At 34.6% G+C, this 14,492-nt stretch overlaps 1 pseudogene across 1 annotated transcript in view; it reads left to right on the top strand.

The window, feature by feature from the left end:
• The window catches only part of LOC306864430 (1,4-alpha-glucan-branching enzyme-like), a 117,880-nt pseudogene that overhangs the window by 27,479 nt on the left and 75,909 nt on the right, over positions 1-14,492 (top strand). The gene's annotated exons all lie outside the window — the stretch shown is intronic.

The raw sequence follows: 14,492 nt of genomic DNA, 5'->3' as shown, positions 1-14,492 counted from the left end.
GCTTCACAGTGCAGATGGACAATGACCCAAAGCATACTGCAAAAGCAACCAAAGAGTTTTTGAAGGGAAAGAAGTGGACTGTTATGCAATGGCCAAGTCAATCACCTGACCTGAATCCGATTGAGCATGCATTTCACTTGCTGAAGACAAAACTGAAGGGAAAATGCCCCAAGAACAAGCAGGAACTGAAGACGGTTGCAGTAGAGGCCTGGCAGAGCATCACCAGGGATGAAACCCAGCGTCTGGTGATGTCTATGCGTTCCAGACTTCAGGCTGTAATTGACTGCAAAGGATTTGCAACCAAGTATTAAAAAGTGAAAGTTTGATTTATGATTATTATTCTGTCCCATTACTTTTGGTCCCTTAACAAGTGGGAGGCACATATGCAAACTGTTGTAATTCCTACACCGTTCACCTGATTTGGATGTAAATACCCTCAAATTAAAGCTGACAGTCTGCAGTTAAAGCACATCTTGTTTGTTTCATTTGAAATCCATTGTGGTGGTGTATAGAGCCAAAAATGTTAGAATTGTGTCGATGTCCCAATATTTATGGACCTGACTGTATAGTTAAACACTATATACACTTCACTGTCTAAATTATACATTTATTCTTATTAAAGCAAAGTTCTTCAGACAAGAGCAGTGAGTGAGAAGTTTTGTTTTATTAACATTAAATAGATCACCCAAAAATGAAAATTCTGTCATCATTTACGTGCACTCAAGTTGTTTTAAACCTGAATGAGTGTCTTTCTTCTGTTGAAAATAAAAGTTATTTTGAAAAATGTGGGTAACCAAACAGTTGCTGTCAATAGGGACGGCAAATGTTTTGTTACCCACATTCTTCAAAATATATTTGTGTGTGTGTGTGTGTGTTTTCAGACAATAAAAATAAATTAATACAGGTTTGGGACAACATGAGAGTGAACAAATAATGACAGAATTTTCATATTTGGGCGAACTATCCCTTAAATGACAATCGACATCATAGTACTATTAGTCTGCTGTCACTTTAAGACCTTAATGCATCCTTTTTTCTCTCAGCTGTTTGCTTTAATGCTAGACATAACCAAATGTGTTTATAGGCAAATATTGTGTGTTTTTACAGTATTAGCACAATCAGATGCGAAAGATAACTTAGTCCAGTGATCACACGCTGTTTTGCTGACTTTTTTGTGTTTCGTGCAAAAAGATTCAGCTGGGAGAACATCTAGCAACTCATTAAGTTAACTGACATCAGGTCTGTAACATGATTAGCTGTAAAAGGGATGTCTTAGAGAGGCAGAGTCTCTCAGAAGTAAAGATGGGCAGAGGCTCTCCAATCTGTGAAAGAGTGCGTAAAAAGATTGTGGAATACTTTAAAAACAACGTTCCTCAACGTCAAATTGCAAAGGCTTTGCAAATCTCATCATCTACAGTGCGAAACATCATCAAAAGGTTCAGAGAAACTGGAGAAATCTCTGAGCATAAGGGACAAGAACAAAGACCTTTGTTGGATGCCCGTGGTCTTCGGGCTCTCAGACGACACTGCACCACACATCGGCATGATTTTGTCATTGACATTACTAATTGGGCCCAGGAAGACTTCCAGAAACCACTGTTGGAAAACACAATCCGCCCGTGCCAGCTGCAGATGCCAACTAAAGCTCTATAATGCAAAAAGGAAGCCACAGGTGAACATGGTCCAGAAGCGGTGTCGTGTCCTGTGGGCCAAGGCTCATTTAAAATGGACCGTTTCAAAGTGTAAAAGTGTTCTATGGTCAGACGAGTTCAAATTGGACATTCTTGTTGGAAATCAACTGTTTTGAAAAGAAGAGGACATGCTACACCATGGTAAACTTGCCCGTGTCCCAACTATTTTGAGACCTGTAGCAGGCATCAAATTTGAAATGAGCTCATTTAGTGGATAAAAGTTTAAACATTTATGTAATCTATGTTCTATTGTGAATAAAATATTGGCTCATCTGATTTGAAATACTTTGTTTTCATTTTATTCAAATTTAAAAAGCGTCCCAACATTTCCGGAATTCGGGTTGTAGTTTAATCTCATTTAAACCAGAGTTGCAGGTATCCCTTCACGTAAACAATTTTGATGCATGCGTCTATTCACTCTTAAAAAAATTAAGGTGCTTCACAATTCCATAGAAGAACCTTTTTTGTCTAAATGGTTCCATGAAGAACCTTTAACATCTTCAGATTATAAAAAGGTGAGAAAGAGATGGTTCTTTAAAGAACCTTTGACTGAATGGTTCTTTGTGGAACAAAAAATGGTTCTTCTATGGCATCGCTGTGAAGAACCTTTTAAGCACCTTTATTTTTGAAGAGTTTTGTTGCCATCTACAGAAGTTTGTTATTGTTGCTGTTGCTGTCTGTCTCCTCTATTTCCAAAAATGGTGTATAAAGAAACAATGTAAACCAATAATAACATTTACCATATTTTCCACTCTGCAACCATTCACTAAACAGGTTTAATAATTATGAAATGTAGAAACTTACGCTTAAAATTATGTGTAAGTTGAAGTGAACGCAGTATTAGATTTGGCTAAAAATGTTACCTAGGTAGGCAGCTCTGTAAGTTTTGGAACAGAGCCCCTGAGTCACTCTTCTCTGGAGCTTATTGATTCTCCGAGATGGCAGAAGGTGTTAGCAGTATGACAGAGCAGTCCCGGCTGTGAACTAAGACTCCGTAGGAGCTCATCGACTCTGCTCTGCCCCACAGGGGCTTCACTTATCACACCGAGGTGCTTTTATTCAATGTCTTCAACACCCATGGAGCCTCGCAGGAGGGATGCGCTGACTCTGTCACCCACTCACTCTCCGTACTAGCGCTGCAAACCTCCACTTAGAAGACAGACCTTATCTCTCATCAAGGACGGTGTGCCAGAGTTTTGTCTTTAATCAATTATTGATGTGAGAAATAAAGCCGTATTTGGGAGGTACTTTGTACTCTAACAGGTGAACAGATTGCCTTGTCTGACAGGGCTTGTGTTTCCAGTCAGGCAGAAAATTGAACTTTTTAAGGGGGAGTGAGACATGTAGAACAAGGGGCCACCATGATGCCTGAGATTTACACACAAGCTGAGAGGAGATTCACCTCTTTTGCTTCTTCTCTGCCTATTTAACTTTCTCCTCTTCCTTTAAACACACAGAAAGACTCACACACTGGATTTAAAGGCATAGTTCACCCAAAAATGCAAGCAATAAACCAAACAGTTGACGGTAGCCATTGACGTTCATAGTGTTTTTTCTGTTCTGTGGAATTCAATGGCTACCATCGACTCTTTGGTAAGCATTCTTTAAACCTTCCTCTGTACTCAACAAAAGAAAGAAACTCATACCGGTTTAGAGCAACAAGGGGGTGAGTAAATGATGACAGAATTTACATTTTTTCGGTGAACCATCCTTTGATGAGAGCATTTGTTCTTGTTTTTTTTCTTGCAGTTGAGATTTTCTATACGGTACAGCATCACGTTATGTGCATTTACTGTATGCGTGTTGATAAATTCAGATATAATATATATCCAATTTTATATACACAGCTGTGTGGTAATACATTTTTTGATAATATAAACAATCACACAGTGGAGAATTACCATTACCATTGTTGTGGAGTAACTATTTAAATGTAATGTCAATATGTAATTTAATTGCAAAATAAATGTAACTGTAATCTGTTACAGTTACTGAGAAAAAAAGTGTAGTTAAATTACAGTTACTTATGAAAATGTGAACTATTACAAAGGGGGTTACATCTGAATATTTCTTGTATTAATATTTAATATTTCTTATTATGATTTTAAATCTGTATTTAACCTCAGAACAATCTCACAGTAAAAAGAGGTGCTACAGTCTGATTTTGGGGTGGCTTTGCTTTAAAATTAAATTATTATATTGAAGAGATGAAGGATTTTTAAAGCATGACAATAATTAATGTTGAATAAGGTTGAAATGTTTGAAAATGATTAACAGTTGAAAACATTTGATAGAAATTAGGGAAACTTGGAAAAAGCTCACATTGCGATATTTTGTTTTTCTGCGATATATATTGCTATATGAAAAAAAGAAGAAGAAAAACCACCAGATGACTTGAAAAGCTCTATTTGAAAAAAAAAAAAAAAACAAATAATAAAAAAAAAAAAATCAATGATTGGGGTGATTTTGTAGGTGAGTAAATTAGCATAGAAAAATAAACAAATTACAAACAGATAAATATAATAGAACAAAGATATAAAATAAATAAACAGTGCCTTATATTTTTCCAGTAGGTCTAACAGTATTCAGGTATACTGGTTGAATAATCAAATGTAAAATTACACTGCATAGCCATAAATCTGTGTTAAAGCTAAAAATGTGATTTTTCTCTATGTGTTTTGTTGTTTGATTAACATTCATGACACAGAAAGCCTTAGGAACATTAAACTGCTGTGAGCCTATACTATCCATTTTCTTTATCAATTGTTTACCTTCACCTAAGCCATAAGCAACTGTGTTTACAAGGATACTTGCATTTTGACAGTTTTGTGCGTATGTCATTTCAGGCACAAATATATAATCTATTTGTTTAACAAGAAATGCTCCCCTGATGAAATGATGACAAATAGAAATGAATAACTAAGCTATAACTGATTTTGGTGCAGGGAGCTTTGGCTAACATCATAAATGTCCATTTTATTATAGAAATACCCATTGTTGTTGTTACTTGTACATTCTGTCAAGTTTGTTCTTTCACACTGTCATTCTTTCTCCTGGTATAAGATGGCCAACAAGTTTCAAGCATGAGTCCATGTGGACATGCGTTTGTCTCTTTAATCCCTTCCTTTTATCATCTGTCTTCTTTTTTTCCTTTGTTAGTGGCCTGTTGAAGTGTTACATTGTTGTCTGGTCGCTGATTGGCTGCTCTCTGAGCTGACAGTCGGATTAATTGAGCCTCTCCACTGAGTCCTATCAAATCTCACAACCAACACTGAGAACCAAACAATAAATGACGGCTCGCAGCCCAGCCTGAGATCCACAACTAATTAAAGGGATTGTATGGTTTACTCTTAGAGAGCTGCCTAATGCTCCGCAGGTCATCATAACACGGCATGTGGGATGTCAAAGCTCACAGTAACACTCATGAGGATTTGTTTTTTATGATTCTTGAGGCAGGTTTTCTTTCTTCTGTCTGGAGTAGAGCACTTTTTAATTAATTTGATTGGGTTCTGTCCAGCTTAATTTGATTCAGTTCAATTAAGTTAAATTCAAAGGTGCTTTACTGGAATAATTGTGGCGTTTCCAGTTGTAAAAAGCTCATAAATGGTCATTAACCAATAAAAAAAGGAAAGAAAATCAACTGAAATACACCAGTACTGGTATTTATTTATTTTTTTTAAGATCTATTTGGAATTTGTCACATATCTCACATTTCTGGTTATCATATTTACATTTTGGTTACTTTTACAATCCATCATCTAACTCTTTAATCTAATTAACCTATAAAATGAATCTATAAAACACCAAAAATGTCAATAATATTAAATGTAATCTTTAGAAAATCTGATACTGTAATCATGCTGTTCATTACAGTGTTGTGATGCCTAAATTAACATAACAATTTAATTGATTTTAGTTTTAGTGATTTTAATTTTAATTAATTTAGTCACAATATCATTTTAACACCTGTCGTTTATTGTTACAGAATTGGCAATAACATGAAAATAATTATTAGCTTATCAGTGTCTTTTGGTTTGTGTCCATTAAGTTTCTAGTAAAAAGAGAAATGAGAAAATAATCAAATGAGACGTAATTAAATATGTATTTTTAAATGAAAATATTCAGTAGATTATCTAAAAAGTACATTTCCTGTGAAAATAACTATGTAGTAATATATACCATTACTGTGATATGAAAGTTTGTACCGCCCACCCTTACATCTGAGTGAACAAAGCATCTGCAAAGAGCTTGAGTATAGCTGGATAAACAGGGGAAAACAGGTCAGGAGGGCAAGAGATCAATGCACAGGAAGATGAAATGTAGAGAAGTCAGAACATCTCCTCCTCGTATTCCTGTGTGCCCTTCTGCTGAGTTTCAGAAAATCAGAGTAGTGTATTAAAACCCTCTTTAGACCTTTCACCCCGGCACTCATTTGCAATTTGCAATTAAAGTTGTGCTGCTATTTTAAGCCTTCAGGTCTGACCCAGGGCTTGTGCGTGTGACTCATAGAAAAGTGCTGCCCTGCACAATAATCTGATGTAATAGGTGCGAGGTTTACTGCCATATGACACTCTATCACTTTTGTTAAATGATTAGCAGAATTAGCCTGCATACATTTTCTTATGGTAGGTCAACTTCAAGATCTGCAAAAAGAAACATTTTTCTTTGTTTTATGTATATAGGGTACAATGGGGCTAAAGGCGACTTTGATATTATTTTCATCTTGATGTTATATTTGACCACTAGATGGCCCAAAAACGTGGCATAACACTTTCCAGAACATTCGCTTTTCAAGATGCAGGTGTATATTTGTCTGATCCTCGACGCGGCCACAGGCAGCAGCACAAAGATGATTTTGAATTTGAAGTATTAACTTACATTATTAACATTATTTTAAAAAACATTATTTTAGCTGAAGTATTTGTATCAATACTGTGTGCCTTTTGCCCCATGCTGGTGAGTATTTTACCCCGTGTGTGTGGGATAAAAGGCCCCTCTTGCCACCTCATACATTTATAAGATTTTTAAACAAAATAAACAACTTGAATTATTTATAAAATATATATAAATATAAAATCTTTTTTTCACACAAAATCTGTTGCTCCATTAATGTTCAACACAAACGTGTTTTTTTCTCTCTTTCTCTCTCTCTCTGCAATTATACATTTTAGATGGAGTGAATAGCACATTTTTTCTTAAGATGTGCCTTTAGCCCTGTTGTACCCTACACTGTATAAAATTATTGCTGCTATCAGTTATTACAACTTAAAATAAAAATAATAATAATAATAACGGGTTGTTTCAACTTTGTATCATTTGTGAAATTTACTAGCAAATCTGAATTAAAAATCTATATGAAAATTGTTTTGAAGTAAATCCTGCAATAAAATATTTTATCCATCCATCCATCCATCTTCTTCCGCTTATCCGGGGCCGGGTCGCGGGGGCAGCAGTCTAAGCAGAGATGCCCAGACTTCCCTCTCCCTAGACACTTCCTCCAGCTCTTCCGGGGGGACACTTCTTCTGAGGCGTTCCCAGGCCAGCCGGGAGACATAGTCTCTCCAGCGTGTCCTAGGTCTTCCCCGGGGTCTCCTCCCAGTGGGACACGCCCGGAACACCTTCCCGGGAAGGCGTCCAGGAGGCATCCGGAACAGATGCCCGAGCCACCTCAGCTGACCCCTCTCAATGTGAAGGAGCAGCGGCTCTACTCTGAGCTCCTCCCGAGTGACCGAGCTTCTCACCCTATCTCTAAGGGATCGCCCAGCCACCCTGCGGAGAAAGCTCATTTCAGCCGCCTGTATCCGGGATCTTGTCCTTTCGGTCATGACCCAAAGCTCATGACCATAGGTGAGAGTAGGAACGTAAAAATATTTTATTTTATTTTAATACTTTAATTTCACAAAGATGCATTTTGAACTTTTGATTCATCAAAGAATCCTGAAAAAAATATCACAGTTTCCACAAAAATGTTAGACAACACAACTTTCGTTATTTGTGAAATTTATTAGCAAATCTGAATTAAAATTCTAAATTAAAATAGTTTTCAAGTAAATCCTACAATACATAACTTTAAAAATAATATTTTATTTTAGAGTATTTTATTTTAGTTCATTTTTAATTATATTTTAATTAATTTTGATCCATCAAAGAATCCGGAAAAGGTTTCCACAAATTTCCTAAATTAAAATAATAATAAATTATTTGATTTAAAAAAATATTTATTTGATTTTGTTTATTGTTTATTTTGAACTTCTCACCAAAGAATCCTCGAAAAAAAATCCACAAAAATATTAATCATCACAACCATTTTTATTGATAATAATAAGAAATGTTTCAGCAAATCAACATATGATTTAATTTAAAAATATATTAAAAACAGTTGTTTTAAACTGTAATAATGATTTCACAATATTAATGTTTTTAGTGTAATTTATTCAAGTACATGCAGCTTCTATTTTAGTAATTGTTTTTACCATGATGTTGATTTTGAATCTTGCTAGTTTTTCTAGTCATCATTTCGTCAACTGTTTCTTTTAATTTAAATCATTAAATATTTTCTTTGCAAAAATGAAAAAAAAAAAAAAAAATCCTTTAGCAGTGAGCTTTTTTGACACTAGCTTCATAGACGAGATTCTGCACAGAAATTCATTAAACATTCTCCGTCGTTGTGTCCATCTGTAAATGCACTTTTGACCTTGACTGCTCTTCCTGCTATTGATTGGCCACGTTAGCGCAGCCCATTTTTAATCAACAGCCTGTTTTTCAACATCCATTTACTCTGTTGGGAGAGAGCAACTCCTCCAGTCTCCCACAGCAACAGATGGTAGAGAATTCAGGTTGTTTGTGCACAGAAGACTCTTTTTTTGAACCCAAACATAATAAGCCCATATTCAGCCTTCAGTCTTTCCTGCATTTAGTGTTTGGCAGAAAGGCGGTGAGGAGACGGGTTGCCAGTGTGTGTTTCTCTCTCTCTAAAATCAGTCTGGTCATTAGTCACTGCACATATACAGCATAAACAGTTTCCTCGCGCCCGTTTTTCGGCCGGCCTATAGTGCGTTTGGCTGATCTTAATAGTTGAGGACAGGCATTTTATTTTCAAGGAATTGGATTGAAGCATTTCGTATATGTTGTTGATGGAGGATTTTCCTGGCGAGTGTTTGTTGTGTGGACCGCGACTTAACTCATAGTACAAGATATTGTGCAGTATTGAGGAAGCTAATTTGAAACTGTAGTTAGGCAAGCTATTCATTACTCATAGTAGTTCAACTAAAGTATAGTAAATAAATTGTCAGATGCACAACAAGATAATTGCAAAGCGCTGAAGTTTGTTAGGCTAATATTTAGCAGTCTGCCACAAAAATAACGATACAGATAATTAAACAAGAGAACAGTGATTTATAATACAAAGTCATAAAGTAAATATTTCGCTATGTATTAAAGGTAAAACGCTAGAAATGCTGTTCACTGTTAATTGTCAAGAAAAATCAACTTTTTAACTGCTTCACACAATTGAAAATGAAGTTAGTTGTGGATATATTTCAGTATTTCTTCTGATTATTTATAGTGCAATCATTTTGAATATCAAGTCATATTTAAGTATGCATTGTACATTAAAAATGGGGATGTTTCTAGACAGCTTAAAGAGAACGTACTTCTAAATCCGTAAAATCTTTATTGCTGTAGATGAATATCAGCTTTACTTACACTGTATACTGTGAACTTAAAATAAAAAGAGCAGTTATTTTTAATTTTTTTACTACACATGAGATTCCCAGATTGATTTTTGAGGTGTTTGATGGATTGGGTTTATCGAGAGACTACGTTTGAAGATTTTACTCTTAGGCTTGTTTTGATGTTTTCTTATTTTCGGTTTCTGTAGTGTTTCAAGTTCTTGCAAGTTGTTAGTTTCCATTGTACTTTACAATGCAGAAAATCTAAATCTTTTTAGCATTTCAAGTAATGTAGCTGCATATGCAGCTTGATATTTTCTCACAAGCAAATGTTCATGTTTAAGACTTTGTGAGCATTTGAAAACAAAAACTGAAAAAAAAAAAAAAAACAGCATTAATTAATCATGACCTTCAGGATCAGAATCCATAACCACGTTGAGTTGCACAATTCATTTGGCCTCCATACAAAATAACAGAATTATTGCTTATCTGCAGATGAGAGTTCAGCAAACCTGCCAATGTTTAACCTTAGGAATCAACTGAAAGAGCAAGAGAACGGTAGCGCTCAAAGAATAAACACGCAGAGAGCTGAAAGAAACTTTTGTAGCTACAAATATCATGGCTCTGAATAAGATCAGTTTTACTCAACAACTTTTTGTTATACTAACCGATCGGCCCTCGCTTTACATTTTAAACTCACAACCAGCACAATAGCTCTTTCTGTCTCACTTCAAAACCTGTTGTTCTGTGGCATTGAAGGGCCAATTGTGTAGATTTTGTTTGGTTCGTGTCATTGCTATTATTGTCAGCAGATAGACACAGAGGTAAGTGCAATACAATCAACAGGTTTATTGAGTAGTAGCAGAGGGGAATGAGATGAGCAGAATGTCCAGGTAGGCAGGCGAGGAATGGGAATGTCTCTAGGGGCTTATCTGAGTGTGAATGTCCTTTTTCCTTTTCCAGGAGATCCGGAGACGGTGGAGAACAGGGATAGGAACACTGGAGCAACTGGTAAGTAGACAAAAGGTAAGTGGGTCAGGTTAGTCAACATGGAAAGTTTGAGACCAGACAGTGAGTGAACGGGAGGAGTGCAGGGATATAGTGCTGCTGATTAGTGCTGACAGGTGGCGGTGATCAGAAATCAGGGGATTGGGATCTGGTGAGTGTCGTTGGTGGAGACTGAGGTGACTGTGGTGACTCTCTGACAGTTATGCAGTACTTTTCTTTTTTCTGTTTTTTTTTTTTTTTTGGAATAAATATTCTTTTGCCGTTTTGTTGGACATTTGGTTAGGTCAAGCTCAGGCACTTAAAACTATTAATCTTAACTTGATTATATACACAATGACAGGGAAAATGATAGAAATGAAGAGCCTTTATTAAAAAGAGTTGAGAAAATTAGAGTTTTTAATCATAATGTTTTCTTTTATCATAAGTTTTCTGCCTTTTTTTCAAGGATGGAACAGTAAAGTAAAATAAAGAATGACTTCGGAAAGTCAAATAATAATAATAATAATACATTAACCTAAATTTAATGAAATTTAATTTAATTAATTTTATTTATTAAATATAATTAATTATAATGAAGAAATGGCTAATATTTATTCATAAATTTCCTGCTCATTTCATCTACTCAAAATAGTGAAGTTATTTCAGTTAACAAATGAAATAGTATGATAAAAAACTATTTAAAATGTGCAGTATTGTATTTAGTAGATTAAGACTTAAAATATAATTTAAAAGTTTGAGGTCAGTCTTTCATTCTTACCAAAGCTGAATTTATTTGAATGAAAAACATAGTAAAAACAATAATACTGTGAAATATTATTACAGTTTAAAAGAACTGTTTTTAGCATCATTAATCCAGTCTTCAGTGTCACATGATCCTTCAGAAATCATTCTAATATGCTGGTGCTGCTTATTATTATGAATGTTGAAGACAATTGTACTGCTTAATTTGCTTCATTTCAAAGATGTCGAACTTCAATATTGACTGTTTTATAATAAAAATGTCATTATGATTATTATGTATTATCAATGCACAGATAAATCAAAGGCAAAGGTTAAGTAATCAACATCCATTAAAAGCCAGAAGTGTTCATACTTAAAGCAACACTGATGTGTTCTCATACATTTAGTTAACATTTATTTAGAGAGATGTATCATTCATGTCAGTTTTCCACTAAATTATCCATTTTGAGAAGTGTTTCGGTGGAAAAACAGCCTCTTACAACGTGTGTCAAATTCGTACGAGCAGATTGAGGCTGCTCTCATAGTTTAACTGTGTATTACACATCTATTGTGAACATGCAGAGCAGATGATGTTCGATGTTTATTTGATCTGCCAGTTCAAGTCCTGGTCTGTGGCCCGTCTGACCACTACCACCAGCGCTCTCCTGAATAACTAACCCTCACAGGCTCCAGCATCTGCTCTGCGCTCTCACCTCTCTTCTACAGCACAAATACACGCATGTATTAAAAGATTTCAATAAGAAAATCATATTAAATGGTTTGATGTCATGACACATCAGCAATGCCCTACTTTGCTGGAGTGCTTGAGGTTTGAAAGCGCTGATTTGTTTAAAAATGGTCTGAAGTTGAAGGATTGTGGGGGTTTCAACTATCACAGCCATTCATCATTCATCTCTATTTGGCCTCTGTGGGAATCTTATTGTGCTTCCCACCTTTTCTCTCTCCCGTTTCTTGTCAGTTTGAGGTGATGGTCGTAATCTGTTTATGGTGAGGGTGGAGGCAGGCCTGTGGGTTCTGTAACCTTATCATATCAGAACAGCTTCCCGTTAGATTCCACAGATGCACAAATGCAATCTGCCTCTGTTTATGAAAGCTTCATATCGGGATAATATGCATGGCTTTTTATCAGTGTGCAGCAAGTCTCTATCTCTGCACTGAAAGACTGTGTGTGTGTGAAAGGGGAGGATGTGGCAACGGAGAGTGCATTTGCGGAGACTGAATTGTTATAATGGCCATTCATGTATTCACAGATGCACAGCAATAGATGTTGTGGATTTTTATGCATTTATATTATAGTTTATGTATTTATTATTGTTGGTATTAGTATTAGTATTATTACTATAACATTTTCATTTTAAAAATCATATATATATATATATATATATATATATATATATATATATATATAGTATATTAAACATTTATATAATATAATTTACAAGTATGTAAAGGTATTTATTATTATTAATATTATTAAATGTCCCTATTTTATGTAAAATAATAATCAAATAAATATCAATATTGTATTAACTATTTATGTAATATAAATATTTATTGTTGTTGTTTAATTTTTTCTTTTAATTTATTTGCATATTTTTTTAATAATTTATATATAACAATTTATAATTGTATTAAATGTTTCTATAATATAATTATTTAAAAAATAATAAATAAAAATATAAACAAAATTTTATTAACTATTTATGTAATATAAATATTTGTTGTGTAATGAATGTTTTCTTTTAATTTATGTGAATATTTTTTGATAAATGTTTAATATATTTATATATAACAATTTATAATTCTATAATATAATATAATATAATATAATTGGGTCGGATGCAGACCTTCCAAATTTAGCAGTATATGGTTAGATCAAGTCGGAATCTCAAGGTTTAATAGTTTGGCTGTGAAGTGTGAATATGTTTTTGTTGTTGTTGTTCTTGTTATAGATATATACTGTGTGTATATATATATATATATATATATATATATATACCCCTGCAGATTCCCTCATCTTAAATTGATAATACTGTTTATTTGCTGTATTGTTTGATTTCTGTAGGGGCTACAGCTTTTTAGGCCCACAGCTATGCACTCCTGGGTCAGTCCAAAAGTTATACATCTGAAACTTACAGGTCTGAACCAAACACCTCCAGGGTTTCCACAAAGCCAAGGCAAAACTCCTTTTAACCACCCCTGGTGACTCTCTTACCAAGGCCTGCTGCTGCTGCGTGTTCTGCAGTGAACGTTCTCGTATGTATTCATACAAGCATGCAAGCACACGATTATGACTTCAAGCACATCTCTATGAGTGTGGACTGAATACATCGGTGCCTGCTTGGAAATATAGCTGTGGTTGTAGATATTATTTGCGGACGTGACTCAAATGTGGTCAGCTGGTTTAAAAAAGTAGTGAAGCAACAGTTGTGTCGAGTACTTCTTAACACTATGGCATGCTAGGGGTTCTTATCGTTTTTCAATGGATTGAACGCTCCTGCGGTCTGTCCGAATGCTTTTACGACACTGTTAAAATCGAAGAATTAAAAGCATAACGTTGTTAGGATTGAATCCCTGCTGTTCTACCTAATCACATGTTTGAATGCACACGAGACGGGGAATGGCGAGAAAGTTAGATTTACTTTGGGATGGCTTCATAGGCCCACTGTTGAAAATGTTGTACTTAGTTTAATTGCAGGAATAAAGGATTGAGAGAGGAGGAGAGACCATGCAGGGGGAGTTAGTGGGATATCAGGGCTTATTTACACTGTGATGGTTTCACTGTGTGCATCCCGGGGAGACATTCAGTTTACTTCAACTCTGAGTGTGTTTCTATGTACTAAAACTTTAATTTTATATTTTGTGAAAAAAAAAGGTGAGTGGTACCTCTCGGTGTAAAAACTTTGGATTGTTTTTAATGCCTTTTTTATGCAGCTGTTAGGGTGTTTTCTAGGAAAGCAGTTTTAAACTGGGGTAATAGTGGGTCTGGAGAAAAGCTGAAAAGTAAAAAAAACAAAAAACATAATTTTACAAATATCTATCTATCTATCTATACACTATCTATCTGCACACACACACATATATATATATATATATATATATATATATATATATATATATATTAAAATTTTTGTCATCTACAACAATGCATTTATATAAATATATATGAAAGCTTCAGTATGCAACTTGCTGTATCTTTGTAATATATATATATATATATATATATATATATATATATATATATATATATATATATATATATAAGCCAATTATTTAATGTAGTAAACAACATGTTGTGAGATGTAATGCAATGCATAATGTTTTTCTCACACAGTAAACACAGTAGTAATTACACAATAATTGGATCTTAGCTGAATATGAA

This window comes from Barbus barbus, assembly GCF_936440315.1.
Source record: "Barbus barbus genome assembly, chromosome: 45".
In the NCBI taxonomy this organism is placed as follows: domain Eukaryota; kingdom Metazoa; phylum Chordata; class Actinopteri; order Cypriniformes; family Cyprinidae; genus Barbus; species Barbus barbus.
This window is presented reverse-complemented; position numbering and strand designations above follow the sequence as displayed.